Source organism: Astatotilapia calliptera, chromosome 11 (assembly GCF_900246225.1).
Source record: "Astatotilapia calliptera chromosome 11, fAstCal1.2, whole genome shotgun sequence".
Classification (NCBI taxonomy): domain Eukaryota; kingdom Metazoa; phylum Chordata; class Actinopteri; order Cichliformes; family Cichlidae; genus Astatotilapia; species Astatotilapia calliptera.
Window position 1 is genome coordinate 2,036,062 of NC_039312.1, and position 14,818 is coordinate 2,050,879.

Sequence of the window (14,818 nt, forward strand, 5' to 3'; positions counted from 1 at the left end):
AAAGTACTCGGCCTGGCTTTAACTCTGGAGTCTCAGTGTTATCCGCAGGTGTCAAGTGGAGTCTGGAAGGTTCTTGCTGTTATGAAACAAGATGAGATTGCCTCAGCTGTGCGAAATGACTTTACTGTTATTCAGTTTGCCCAGTCCCTCTACATTAAACATGGACAAGACCCTACAAAGTATGATTATATACGACAGAAGCTTCGTGAAGCGGGACGTTTGTTGTTGTGTCTGCGCACAGAATTCTCAGTGCATAACATGGAAGAAGCTATTAAGCCTGCTAATTTCCAGAGAGTTGTGCAAGCAGTAAAGAAAGTTTCAGGTTTTGATGAAGAGACACTGTCATACAAAACTCCAAGCCTTGCGCTGAAACTGGGACATACACTGCATAAAATGTCTGACATTATCCATTGTCGTGCCCTCATGACAGAGGATGAAGCCCTAATCAAGTCCACTGATGCGTTCAAGAAGTTGTATGTCTCCAAATGGTCTGAGATGGTGTCTCACCGTGCCTTGAACACATTGAGTGAGGCAAAGTTTAACAAGCCATCAACATTGCCCTTTACAGAAGATGTTCGGATTCTCCATCACTACCTTCAAAAATCTGCAGAAAGTGCCTTTTGCAGCTTGGAGAACGAAGCCACAGCTCAGAATTATGCCCAACTTGCACAAGTTACACTCTCACAAATCATTGTGTTCAACCGAAGACGTTCTGGAGAGGTTTCAAAGATGCGCCTCAAAAGTTTTCTTGAAAGAGACAAAACAGCACTCCACACAGATGTTGCCATGGGGCTCTCAGAAATGGAACAGAGACTCTGTAACTATTTCTGTAGAATAGAAATAATGGGAAAAAGGGACAGAAATGTTCCAGTTCTGCTAACACCAAGCATGCTGGATGCTCTGTCACTACTGGTTAGTAGGAGGCCTGACTGTGGTATTTGTGCCACTAATATCTACCTCTTTGCAAGACCCCGATCAATGAGTCATTACAGAGGAATGGACTCCTTGCGTGTTCATGCACACCAGTGTGGAGCAAAGCAGCCTGAGTATCTAAGATCGACACAGCTCAGAAAACATGTTGCCACACTCTCACAAGTCCTTAATTTGAAAAACAACGAACTTGATCAGGTTGCAGATTTCCTGGGTCATGATATCCGCGTTCACCGCGAATTCTACAGATTACCAGTTCCCACAACACAGCTGGCCAAGATTTCCAAACTGCTTTTAACACTGGAAAAAGGACATCTTTCCCAGATCCAGGGGAAATCACTGGATGAGATCAAAATAGGTTTGTATTGAAAGGAGCAAATATTAGGGCAGTAGTTGAATATTATGCTTTATCAACAGAATTAAAACCTAAAAGCACAGACCATTCTGTTAAATGTCCATGATTTAAGGTTCTTGAAGTCTATTGTTTCATCACTTTGCAACATTTGGCAAACTGCAGAGTGGTGGCCTTAAATAGTAAAACTATGTACTATAATTTCCAGTATTTGTTCTGTATTTTGTCATATCTCGTTGTTAATGTGAGGTTTTTGGGGGGGTTGTGTTTGTTTGTTTTTTTTGTTTTGTTTCCCCCCCCCCCCCACAATTTCTCAGATGAAATTGCATTAAGTGATGCTGAAACAAAGGACAGTGAGAGTGAATCAGATGATGATGACACAGCACTCACAATGTCGGCGTGTGGCACCAGTGAGCCTGTACATGCAGTAGCTGATTCCACAAACACAGCGCAGCTCCAAGACACTGTAGATTGTGGTAAGTTACCACTAGCTTGGTTTCTGTGGATAAAATGTTTGTTACAAATATTAAAACTTAATCAAATTGTGTAATCAGCAGATGAAGGACCACTCACAATGCCTACAGCAAGTGAGACTGCTGCTCCCTCTGAAGGTAAGGGGTGCAGTTGGTTCTCTAAGCTTATTATTGTTTCATCACTTTGCAACATATGGCAAACTGCAGAGTGGTGGCAAAAAGTCACTTGGATGAGTGACAAAATGTTTCTCCAACTGAAAACGCTACGTCCAGATTAACAGAATCAACGTTTTGGGATTTACTTACCTGGATGATTGAGCATGCATCAAGAGACTTTTATTTCAACTTTTTATTCAGTCTTTTATTCACAGCGGAACACTAAATGTTGTCTCATTTTAGAAATTTGATAAATTTTCAAAGAGAATTTTAGCTCGTTTTGATATTGATGGTAGCAACACATTTCAGAAGTTAGTACAGGGTAGCATCCATTCTTTTAACAAGCAAATGTTTTTTGTTTTTTTTGTTTGGTTTTTTGTTTGTTTTAACTACTACTACTTTATATATCTTCCAGAGAAAAATGCTGCTCAATCCCACAATTCCCGAAGAGCTCCCAAAAACATGTGGTCCAAGGCTGAGGTTGCTGCAGTGATGAGGCATTTTAAAGACCACATAAACGAAGGGAAACTAGCCACCAAAAATGAATGCAGTCATTGCAAATTGGTAGAAGATCCGGTGTTGGCAGGAAGAACAGTTCAAAACATAAGAGATTTTGTAAGAAACAGAGGATTAACTGCAAAAAGGCAGAAAAAAATGAATTAAAATAACTGTTTAGCCAGATGTGGTTTTACATCTTGGTCAGATTGCCAATTGTTGTTAACACTGATGTTCTGTTTAAAGAAAAAAAAAGTTCTTGTTAAATACAGAAGTAGTTTGTATTTCATAATTTTTACATTTAATTTATTTAGGGTTTTTTTTTGACGGGTTATATTTAAAATAAAAAATTATAAATGCATATTTTCTCCCCTTAATATTTACCTTTAAACTATTAAAATTCATTTTAAATGTTTTTAATTTTTCTGTTTTCTATATTTTTATATTTCTGTGGGAAGCGTGGGCATTTTTGTCCATAGATTTCTTTTTTTATTTATGGTTAAAATTAATGTTCAGATCCAAGAACACTAATAAAATGATGTTCCAGTAATCCTGTGTCCTGTCAGATGTGTATTCATGGTAATGATGAGCTATTTAAATATTACATCATTGTCCCTTTAAAGACCCAATATTGTTTTTTTTGGACCTCATAAAACACATTGTTGTCAAGTGGACAATGTCTCCAGAAAACACAATAGAGTCTGGTTGGTGTGTATCAGTGTATCTAGACTTCTATAGGGAGTGTATGAGGTCTGAAGTGACCCAAATTTTTTTCAGATTTTTTCGAACACTTTAACCTCGCTCCCTTGGCTCTAAGTCCATTGAAAAGGGTAGTCCACTTAAACCACCACCGGGCGGATTGACGTAGGATAGTCCCTCCATACCACATAGACCCGTATATGTGTGTGTGTGTGTGTGTGTGTGTGTGTGTGTGTGTGTGTGTGTGTGTGTGTGTGTGTGTGTGTGTGTGTGTGTGTGTGCGTGTGTGTGTGTCCTGCTGATCAAAGGGTCATAAAAGGCAGATCCTTGGTCAAGAAGAGGGTAGACCTCCCTCACCCTAGATAACATTGGTGAGGAAGTCAAGCAGTTAAAGCACTTAGACTAAAACAGATGTAACTACGTTAATCCTACCATAAAACAATAAGAGAAGGTATGACCCCTCTCGTGCTCCCAGGATGTGGGTGTGCATTCTAGTGTGGAATACACACCAAGCCTTTGCAGCCTGTTAAAGATCACACACAATTAATTATATGCCTCTAAGTATACATGGTTGAATATTTCCTAATACAAATAACTACATGCAGTATTCTACCATATGCAAACTTATATCACTAAAAGATTATACTGACTACTAAATACAATTTTCCATTAACACAATCCATACAAGCTCTCTCAGGGTGAAACTGTGACAAACAGTCCCTGTGCAAAGTTGCTTTCCTGATGAATCTGTTTTAAATGCTGTTGGAGATGCATCAGGACTTTCGATTGGTCTTAGGCATGGCGATGCTGGAAGGTTGAGCCCTTGTTCAACAGCAGACTGAAGGTGAGCTATGCCAGAAGCTGAGAGGACTGACAGATCAATGGAAACAAAAGGTATTTGCCTTGTGTTTGGTGTGTAAAGTTTGCAGTACTGGGAGGAACACTGTCTTGTGAAGTGAACACTTGGATTTTCCGTCATTGTTTTTTGAATTACTGTGGACACATGGCACTGTGCATCAACACGATGAACACCAGTCTTCAACTGAACAGGGCAGAATATTGAGCTCAGCACCTCTGCCCTCAATGAATAGGCATGTTGAGTGACACCCTTTGAAGCAAGGGATTTCACAAGCTGGAATACTTTGTTCTCCTCTGAACTATTCAACATGTTTTGAGCAGTACGACTGTCACAGTAAGCGCAGCACAGACTTTGACAGAAGGCATCAAAGGCACAGGTGTTCATGACACAGTATTGTCCTTTGCCAAGTTTTACTGCACTGTAAACCCCAACAGTCTACCTGACTTATAAAGTTTGTGGATATAACAATTGAAATTCCTCAAAGTTGAAACAACTTAAAACTTTTGTTCTGTTAACGATTCAAACAGTTATAATTGTACATGGCTTAGAAGTTAAGAGTAAATACTGCTTTCTTAATTATGATTTTTGAGTAAATGTTTTTTTTCCGAGCTCCGCATGTGTATGTCAACTACGTCATGACGTTTCCTCTCTAACCTGAACGACGTTGACAGAAAATTCTGTTCAATATGGCTGCCCTTCTCGAGCGACTGGAGAGCACATTTGGAGAAACTTGTAAGTAAAACGGAACCTTCGTTATGTTTATTTTTTCCGTAAAAAAGCAAGTATATTAATATGTTGCAGGCAAGAACTTCGATTTCGAATGCGCTGTTGTGTTAAAAAGCACAGAACAGGGCTCAGGGAGGGGCGGCCATCTGCTGCGACCGGTTGGGGTGAGAGAAGGAAGACAGGATAAAAGACATGCTGTGGAAGAGAGACAGAGGTTAACAACAGATATGATTCAATGCAGAGAGGTCTGTTAATACATAGTGAGTGAGAAAGGTGACTGGAAAGGAAAAACTCAATGCATCATGGGAATCCCCCGGCAGCCTATGTCTATTGTCAGCATGGCACCTGCTCCCCTCACAAATATCTGCCACCCTCTGCCTTAAGTCAGTGTTTATTTCTGTGCATGGATCCAATCTAATGTCTTCTTCTTCTTTATCATCAGAAACATAGTCTCATCTGCAATTTTTCTTTTCAGATTTGATTTGGACACTTCTGACATAATGGGGTTTCCAAAACTGTCACAGCCTTCTGTCTCACTTAATGCCACAATAGCAATGCTACGTATTAGGACCTTTGCTTCTTCCAAGGATTGGGACTTGACAAGTTGTGCCATTGATCGCACGTAGAAATCCCTCACCCGATGAGGCTTTTTTCTCAAACAGTCCCACTGGCAAATCATTTTGATTAAGTGTGCCACACCCACTCTAATGAAACATTCAATTCAATTCAATTTTATTTATATAGCGCCAAATCACAACATAAGTCGCCTCAAGGCGCTTCATAGATACAGAGAAAAACCCAACAATCATATGACTACGACAACATTTTTCTATATTTGTAACACCTGCTGTAGGTACCTGTAATACCTACAGCATGTTCTAATCGCTCTAATAGGATATTATGGTCGACAGTATCGAATGCTGCACTAAGGTCTAGCAGGACAAGCACAGAGATGAGTCCACTGTCAGAGGCCATAAGAAGATCATTTGTAACCTTCACTAAAGCTGTTTCTGTGCCGTGATGAGCTCTGAAACCTGACTGAAACTCTTCAAATAAACCATTCCTCTGCAGATGATCTGTTAGCTGTTTGACAACTACTCTTTCAAGGATTTTTGATATGAAAGGAAGGTTGGAGATTGGCCTATAATTAGTTTCATCAGTTGTTCAGTTCTTATAAAATGTTGTATAATTGTACCAAATCACTGAGGATACATCCAATGTGTAAATCACAATCAACAATTTTACTGTGATATTCGCTCGTGTTTAGAGAATCTCCATCATCTTTGTTACTGAGTTTCCATTTTTGTAGGGCCAAATTTGTATTAAAAATTAATATTTTCATATGATGTGAAATGACTCAATCATTTCTAATTTTTAGAAGAAACCATTCATTAAGTCCCTTAAGGTGAAGATTTCATATATTGATAATGATAAAATTAACACAAATTAAAGGTTTCACTGATGAACACACAATTTTTCCTTGCTTTGAACCCCATGTTCTATATAGATTACAGCTCTGATCTGGAGAACACTATTTTAAAATACTGTGTAGGGTTTTTGTCAAATGATTAAGAAACAGACTCTCTGTCACAAGAGACAGAAAGGTTGTATCTTAAAAGAAAAGTCTCTAAAATTTGGTAGAGTCTGATGTCATGCAGTTTCATAAACATGTATTCTCCCCAAAGAATGACACCTGAAAACTTTGCGCTAAATGAACTTTTCTTTTCCCTTTTTAGGAGGTGCCTGATATCAACGTGAAACGCACTGCAGTACTTCGTGCCCTTCCTGTATGTCTATGTCTGTGTCACTTTTGGGCGCCTGAGAGGGGTTATCATCCACTTCCTACTCCACAAAGGCTTTGTGTGGATACTGACGCTTCACTGTACCATCCTGTCTGGCAACCTCTGCTTCTTTTCGTATTTGTTTTGCAGAACAGATCTGCATGTTCCCTTCAATAAAACCAAGATGACATGCAATGAATTTATCTATCCTTATAGGGAGATTTTCATGCTTGAACAGACCATGTTTAATGTTCTTGAACTCTGCTTCAACATTAGCTGAAGTTGCAGTGAGTTTTTCGCTCTGAAATAGGGGAACCATTTCTCCAGTCCAGAGTGGTAGGTATCCTCCCAATCTAATTAGGTGTGGGACGAGCTCAGGTAGATAGTGCATATTGTCTCGATCACCATGATCTTCAGCATGGCACCTGCTCCCCTCACAAATATCTGCCACCCTCTGCCTTAAGTCGGTGTTTATTTCTGTGCATGGATCCAATCTAATGTCTTCTTCTTCCTTATCATCAGAAACATAGTCTCATCTGCAATTTTTCTTTTCAGATTTGATTTGGACACTTCTGACATAATGGGGTTTCCAAAACTGTCACAGCCTTCTGTCTCACTTAATGCCACAATAGCAATGCTACGTATTAGGACCTTTGCTTCTTCCAAGGATTGGGACTTGACAAGTTGTGCCATTGATCGCACGTAGAAATCCCTCACCCGATGAGGCTTTTTTCTCAAACAGTCCCACTGGCAAATCATTTTGATTAAGTGTGCCACACCCACTCTAATGAAACATTCAATTCAATTCAATTTTATTTATATAGCGCCAAATCACAACATAAGTCGCCTCAAGGCGCTTCATAGATACAGAGAAAAACCCAACAATCATATGACCCCCTATGAGCAAGCACTTTGGCGACAGTGGGAAGGAAAAACTCCCTTTTAACAGGAAGAAACCTCCGGCAGAACCAGGCTCAGGGAGGGGCGGCCATCTGCTGCGACCGGTTGGGGTGAGAGAAGGAAGACAGGATAAAAGACATGCTGTGGAAGAGAGCCAGAGGTTAATAACAGATATAATTCAATGCAGAGAGGTCTGTTAACACATAGTGAGTGAGAAAGGTGACTGGAAAGGAAAAACTCAATGCATCATGGGAATCCCCCGGCAGCCTACGTCTATTGCAGCATAACTAAGGGAGGATTCAGGGTCACCTGGTCGAGCCCTAACTATATGCTTTAGCAAAAAGGAAAGTTTGAAGCCTAATCTTGAAAGTAGAGATAGTGTCCGTCTCCTGAATCCAAACTGGAAGCTGGTTCCACAGAAGAGGGGCCTGAAAACTGAAGGCTTTTATTCGATTCCATTACTGTGGGGGGGCTGGTTGACCTTTTGACCTTTACATTTTCATTAATATCTTTAAAACAGATGCAGCACAAATGACAATTTTTGCAGCACAAACCAGCACAAACGTAGCACAGTTGATTGACACCAGTTTTGTTTGATTCCATTAATGTTGGGGGGCTGGTTGACCTCTGATGACCTCTAGAAATTTGTATGGATTTCTTTAAAATGATAGCAGCACAAACGTAAATTTTTGCAGCACATACCAGCACAAACGTAGCACAGTTGATTGACACCAGTTTTGTTCGATTCCATTAATGTGGGGGGGCTGGTTGACCTTTTGACCTTTACATTTTCATTAATATCTTTAAAACAGAGGCAGCACAAACGACAATTTTAGCAGCACAAACGTAGCACAAATGTTTGACATCAATTTTGTTCGATCCCATTAATGTGGGGGGGCTGGTTGACCTTTTGACCTTTACATTTTCATTAATATCTTTAAAACAGAGGCAGCACAAACCAGCACAAACATAGCACAGTTGATTGACACCAGTTTTGTTTGATTCCATTAATGTTGGGGGGCTGGTTGACCTCTGATGACCTCTAGAAATTTGTATGGATTTCTTTAAAATGATAGCAGCACAAACGTAAATTTTTGCAGCACATACCAGCACAAACGTAGCACAGTTGATTGACACCAGTTTTGTTCGATTCCATTAATGTGGGGGGGCTGGTTGACCTTTTGACCTTTACATTTTCATTAATATCTTTAAAACAGAGGCAGCACAAACGACAATTTTAGCAGCACAAACGTAGCACAAATGTTTGACATCAATTTTGTTCGATCCCATTAATGTGGGGGGGCTGGTTGAAGTTTTGACCTTTACATTTTCATTAATATCTTTAAAACAGAGGCAGCACAAACCAGCACAAACGTAGCACAGTTGATTGACACCAGTTTTGTTCGATTCCATTAATGTGGGGGGGCTGGTTGACCTTTTGACCTTTACATTTTCATTAATATCTTTAAAACAGAGGCAGCACAAACGACAATTTTAGCAGCACAAACGTAGCACAAATGTTTGACATCAATTTTGTTCGATCCCATTAATGTGGGGGGGCTGGTTGAAGTTTTGACCTTTACATTTTCATTAATATCTTTAAAACAGAGGCAGCACAAACCAGCACAAACGTAGCACAGTTGATTGACACCAGTTTTGTTTGATTCCATTAATGTGGGGGGGCTGGTTGACCTTTTGACCTTTACATTTTCATTAATATCTTTAAAACAGAGGCAGCACAAACCAGCACAAACGTAGCACAGTTGATTGACACCAGTTTTGTTTGATTCCATTAATGTGGGGGGCTGGTTGACCTTTTGACCTTTACATTTTCATTAATATCTTTAAAACAGAGGCAGCACAAACCAGCACAAACGTAGCACAGTTGATTGACACCAGTTTTGTTTGATTCCATTAATGTGGGGGGCTGGTTGACCTCTGATAACCTCTAGAAATTTGTATGGATTTCTTTAAAATGATAGCAGCACAAACGTAAATTTTTGCAGCACAAACCAGCACAAACGTAGCACAGTTGATTGACACCAGTTTTGTTTGATTCCATTAATGTGGGGGGGCTGGTTGACCTCTGATGACCTCTATAAATTTTCTTGAATATCTTTAAAATGATAGCAGCACAAACCAGCACAAACGTTTGACATCAATTTTGTTCGATTCCATTAATGTGGGGGGGCTGGTTGACCTTTTGACCTTTACATTTTCATTAATATCTTTAAAACAGAGGCAGCACAAACGACAATTTTAGCAGCACAAACCAGCACAAACGTAGCACAGTTGATTGACACCAGTTTTGCTTGATTCCATTAATGTGGGGGGGCTGGTTGACCTCTGATGACCTCTACAAATTTTCTTGAATATCTTTAAAATGATAGCAGCACAAACGACAATTTTTGCAGAACAAACCAGCACAAACGTAGCACAAATGTATGACATCAATTTTGTTCGATTCCATTAATGTGTGTGTGTGTGGGGGGGGGGGGCTGGTTGACCTTTACATTTTCATTAATATCTTTAAAACAGAAGCCGCACAAACCAGCACAAACGTAGCACAGTTGATTGACACCCATTTTGTTTGATTTAATTAATGTGGGGGGGCTGGTTGACCTCTGATGACCTCTAGAAATTTTGATTCATATCTTTAAAATGATAGCAGCACAAACGACAATTTTTGCAGCACAAACCAGCACAAACGTTTGATACCACTTTTGTTGGATTTGAAGAAGGTGGGGGGGCCAACTTCACTCACATATGTCATGTCTACTGAATTCTCATTTTTCATGCCTGTGGAGTTTATTATATGGATGTGGTGACAGTGTAAAGACAGCCTGCTCTTCTGATTTAACTTTTCAAGCATTCACACTAATTAGTGTTTAAACCTCCCATGGTTCTATATCTGGGGATGTGGCTTTGGTTTGCACTGATGAAAGCTTATAGTTGAAATGTGTTTGACGGTAAATGGTCAATAAAGAAGACAGCATTTTGTTTTGTTTTTACACAATGATTTTGTCATGTGCTGTGTGCAGGCAGGAACTGCGGACCCAATGTGCAGACACTTGGAGGTAAAAGTATGAACTCAAAACAGCTTTAACGCTAAACACAAATATAACAAAAGCAAGAATACCAAAAGAAACTTACACAGGCAGCCAAACAGAACACACAGCATAGGATGAGGGAGATCGCAACAAAGACCAAAGAAAACTCAGGGCTTACATACCCAGAGAGAGCCATCAGGGAATGGGAGACAACAGAGAAACACAGCTGGGACAAATAAGGGTAGCGAGACAAGGGAAGCAAATCCAGATACATTAACATGAGACATGGACTTTCAAAGTAAAACAGGAAACATAACACAGACAACGCGGACTTGACGACTGGGATACAGCAGACAGGGGGAGACAGAACAACTATGTAACACAGAGACAGAAACCAGAAGACAGAACTCTAAGAAACCAAAAGACTAGAAATGATAAATAATGGCAAAATCAAAGTTCAATAATAATGTAAAACTCAAAATTTTGGGTCAACGAACCCAGGCACCCTAACAGATTTATTTTTACAGTTAATTTTTTTCTATTTAATTATTTAGTTACAGTCCACCATACCTCTGATCCCCTGTCAATCCATCCACCCCCTTTTTAATGGTGTATCTGATTCAGGGTCATGAAGGGCTGGAGCAGCTGTCACAGACTGAGCAAGGTACACCCTGTACAGGTCACCAGTCTATGGCAGTGTCCCACTGTGTGTATTTTAAAAAGTACCGCATCTTAAAAACCACGGCTGCAGATAGATGGCCTTGGCAACTCTTCACTACATTATGAGGGGGATTTTATTATAGCAAATGACAAAAAAAATGGACCACTCATGATCTATTCAAAATACAATCTAGAGATGTTTTAGTCCCTTAAAGAGAGCTAATTATGTTTATTTCCAGCTCCATACTTTAATTTGTGCACTACAGCAAATTTGTGTGATTCATTGCTGAAAATATGCTTATTTATCCTATACTGAGTCTTGGTGCAGTCCTTCAATTTATCTTCCATTTGAAATTTGCCAGTTTAGCTGTCCTCTCTTTGAGCCAACCTTTGTCTTATTGGCTGCTCCTCAGAAGTTTTGAATAGCAGGTGGGTGGTACTTCTGTGCTTGGAGCAGGGATTACTTGTACATATACTGACCTCATTATTTGAAACTTGGCCCATGTTCGATATGAGCATTCACCATTTATATATACACAATATCTGTTGGTGTGTGTGTGTGTGTGTGTGTGTGTGTGTGTGTGTGTGTGTGTGTGTTAGAAAATATGGAAAAGGAATATTAAGTATTGGTCAAGGAGTTTGATTTCCAAACCAAATGCAAATCTTACTTTCATTCAGCAGTCCACCTTTTCTCAAAGCTCAGTTAAAGACACTTTTGACAATGTCATCTGGGTTGTAGCTTTGTTCCTGAAGATGTGCATGTCTTCAGGAATGAAAAGAAAGAAAGAAAGAAAGAAAGAAAGAAAGAAAGAAAGAAAGAAAGAAAGAAGTCCAGGAGATCTGAGTAGTTATTATGTCTGATGAAAAGAACAATCGAAAACAACCAAGGCACTTTATCTTCAGGTATTTGTATTAGGATCAGCACAGATTTCACTCTCTGGCATTATTTATAGCATAATAAGACATTTTACTTTTAAAAATCAAGGACACCAACAAGGCAGATAGGGCACATGCACTGGGGCCACAAATGTCCCAGGTTTAGTCCGTAATTCAATTCAATTCAATTTTATTTATATAGCGCCAAATCACAACAAAAGTCGCCTCAAGGTGCTTCATAGATACAGAGAAAAACCCAACAATCATATGACCCCCTATGAGCAAGCACTTTGGTAACAGTGGGAAGGAAAAACTCCCTTTTAACAGGAAGAAACCTCCAGCAGAACCAGGCTCAGGGAGGGGCGGGGCCATCTGCTGCGACCGGTTGGGGTGAGAGAAGGAAGACAGGATAAAAGACATGCTGTGGAAGAGAGCCAGAGGTTAATAACAGATATGATTCAATGCAGAGAGGTCTATTAACACAGCGGTCCCTAAGCGCCACGGACCGGTTCATGCCCGACAATATTTTTACGGACCGGCCTAGTACCGTAAAAAAGAAGATTTATTCATAACACACGTGAAAAGACCCAGGAAAACAGAGTTAACGATAAAAACGATAACAAAATAACGCTAAAAAAACGATAAAAATCCTGAAAACCATACATTTCACACCTGAGCCTCAACTCTCAACTCTCGTGGCCCGGTACCAAACGACTCACGGACCGGTACCGAAGCCCGGGGGTTGGGGACCACTGTATTAATACATAGTGAGTGAGAAAGGTGACTGGAAAGGAAAAACTCAATGCATCATGGGAATCCCCGGCAGCCTACGTCTATCGCAGCATAACTACGGGAGGATTCAGGATCAGTGCTCTAAGTGCTCTAATGGGGTGATATGGTACTACAAGGTCATTAAGATAAGATGGGGCCTGATTATTCAAGACCTTGTATGTGAGGAGCAGGATTTTGAATTCAATTCTGGGTTTGAAGGGAAGCCAAAACAGGAGAAATATGCTCTCTCTTTCTAGTCCCTGTCAGGACTCTTGCTGCAGCATTTTGGATTAGCTGAAGGCTTTTCAGCGAGTTTTTTGGACATTCTGATAATAATGAATTACAGTCGTCCAGCCTGGAAGTAATAAAAGCATGAACTAGTTTTTCAGCGTCACTCTGAGACAGGATCTTTCTAACTTTAGAGATGTTGCGCAAATGGAAGAACGCAGTCTTACATATTTGTTTAATACGTGCGTTGAAGGACATGTCCTGGTCAAAAATTACTCCAAGGTTCCTCACAGCGTTACTGGAGGCCAAGGTAATGCCATCCAGAGTAAGAATCTGGTTAGATACCATATTTCTAGGCTTTTCAGGGCCAAGTACAATAACCTCAGTTTTATCTGAATTAAGAAGCAGAAAGTTAGCGGCCATCCAGGTCTTTATGTCTTTAAGACATTCCTGCAGTTTAACTAATTGGTGTGTGTTATCTGGCTTCATGGACAGATAGAGCTGGGTGTCATCTGCATGGCAGTGAAATTGTATGCTATGTCTTTTAATGATGCTGCCTAGGGGATGCATGTATAGTGTAAACAGAATTGGTCCTAGCACTGAACCCTGTGGAACTCCATAATTAACCTCAGTGTGTGAAGAGGACTCTCCATTTACATGTACAAATTGGAGTCTATTAGATAGATATGATACAAACCACTGCAGTACCTGTAATACCTACAGCATGTTCTTGTCAGCCGGTGATCGGCTGTGATCAGCTGATCACGGGGCCGGGGTTAAAGAGAGACGCCACCCACCTGTTCGCCGCTCAGACATCAGTCTCTTCGTGTCAGGAGCTCCGAAACTCTGCCGACGTCAGTCTCCGCCTGATTCAGCAACCGTGAGTGACAATCCCTTTCAATCCTTTTTCTCTTCCCGGCTCTGCTCGCTCTCTGTCTGTAACGACAGTTCCGAAGCCACGCTGAATTACTGTGTGTGATCCGCCCGACCGTGACAGTTCTAATCGCTCTAATAGGATATTATGGTCGACAGTATTGAATGCTGCACTAAGGTCTAGCAGGACAAGCACAGAGATGAGTCCACTGTCAGAGGCCATAAGAAGATCATTTGTAACCTTCACTAAAGCTGTTTCTGTGCTGTGATGAGCTCTGAAACGTGACTGAAACTCTTCAAATAAGCCATTCCTCTGCAGATGATCTGTTAGCTGTTTGACAGCTACTCTTTCAAGGATGTTTGATATGAAAGGAACATTGGAGATTGGCCTATAATTAGCTAAGACTGCTGGGTCTAGAGATGCTTTTTGAGTAAAGGTTTAACTACAGCCAGCTTGAAGGCCTGTGGTACATAGCCGATTATTAGAGATAGGTTGATCATATTTAAGATTGAAGAATTAATTAATGGCAGGACTTCTTTGAGCAGTTTTGTAGGAATGGGGTCTAAAAGACACGTTGATGGTTTGGAGGAAGTAATTATTGAAGTTAACTCAGAAAGATCAATTGGAGAAAAAGAGTCTAATATAACATCAATGGTACTAAGAGTAGCTGTAGATAATATTACATCTGTGGGATGATTATTGGTAATTTTTTCTCTAATGATAAAAATTTTATTTGTGAAGAAGTTCATGAAGTCATTACTAGTTAACGTTAAAGGGATGGTTGGCTCAACAGAGCTCTGACTTTTTGTCAGCCTGGCTACAGTGCTGAAGAGAAACCGGGGGTTATTCTTATTTTCTTCAATCAGTGACGAATAGTAAGATGTTCTGGCTTTGCAGAGGACTTTCTTATAAAGCAACACACTATTTCTCAAGGCTAAATGATGATCCTCTAAATTTGTGACACGCCATTTCCTCTCCAGCTTATGAG

At 40.2% G+C, this 14,818-nt stretch overlaps 1 long non-coding RNA gene across 1 annotated transcript; it reads left to right on the forward strand.

Annotated features, from left to right (window-relative positions):
- Nucleotides 1-1,590: 1,590 nt before the first annotated feature.
- Nucleotides 1,591-2,589, forward strand: LOC113031937 (uncharacterized). The gene is made up of 3 exons (XR_003273827.1): nucleotides 1,591-1,758; nucleotides 1,837-1,893; nucleotides 2,327-2,589. It is a non-coding gene; the product is annotated as an uncharacterized LOC113031937 (long non-coding RNA).
- The last annotated feature ends 12,229 nt before the right edge of the window (nucleotides 2,590-14,818 follow it).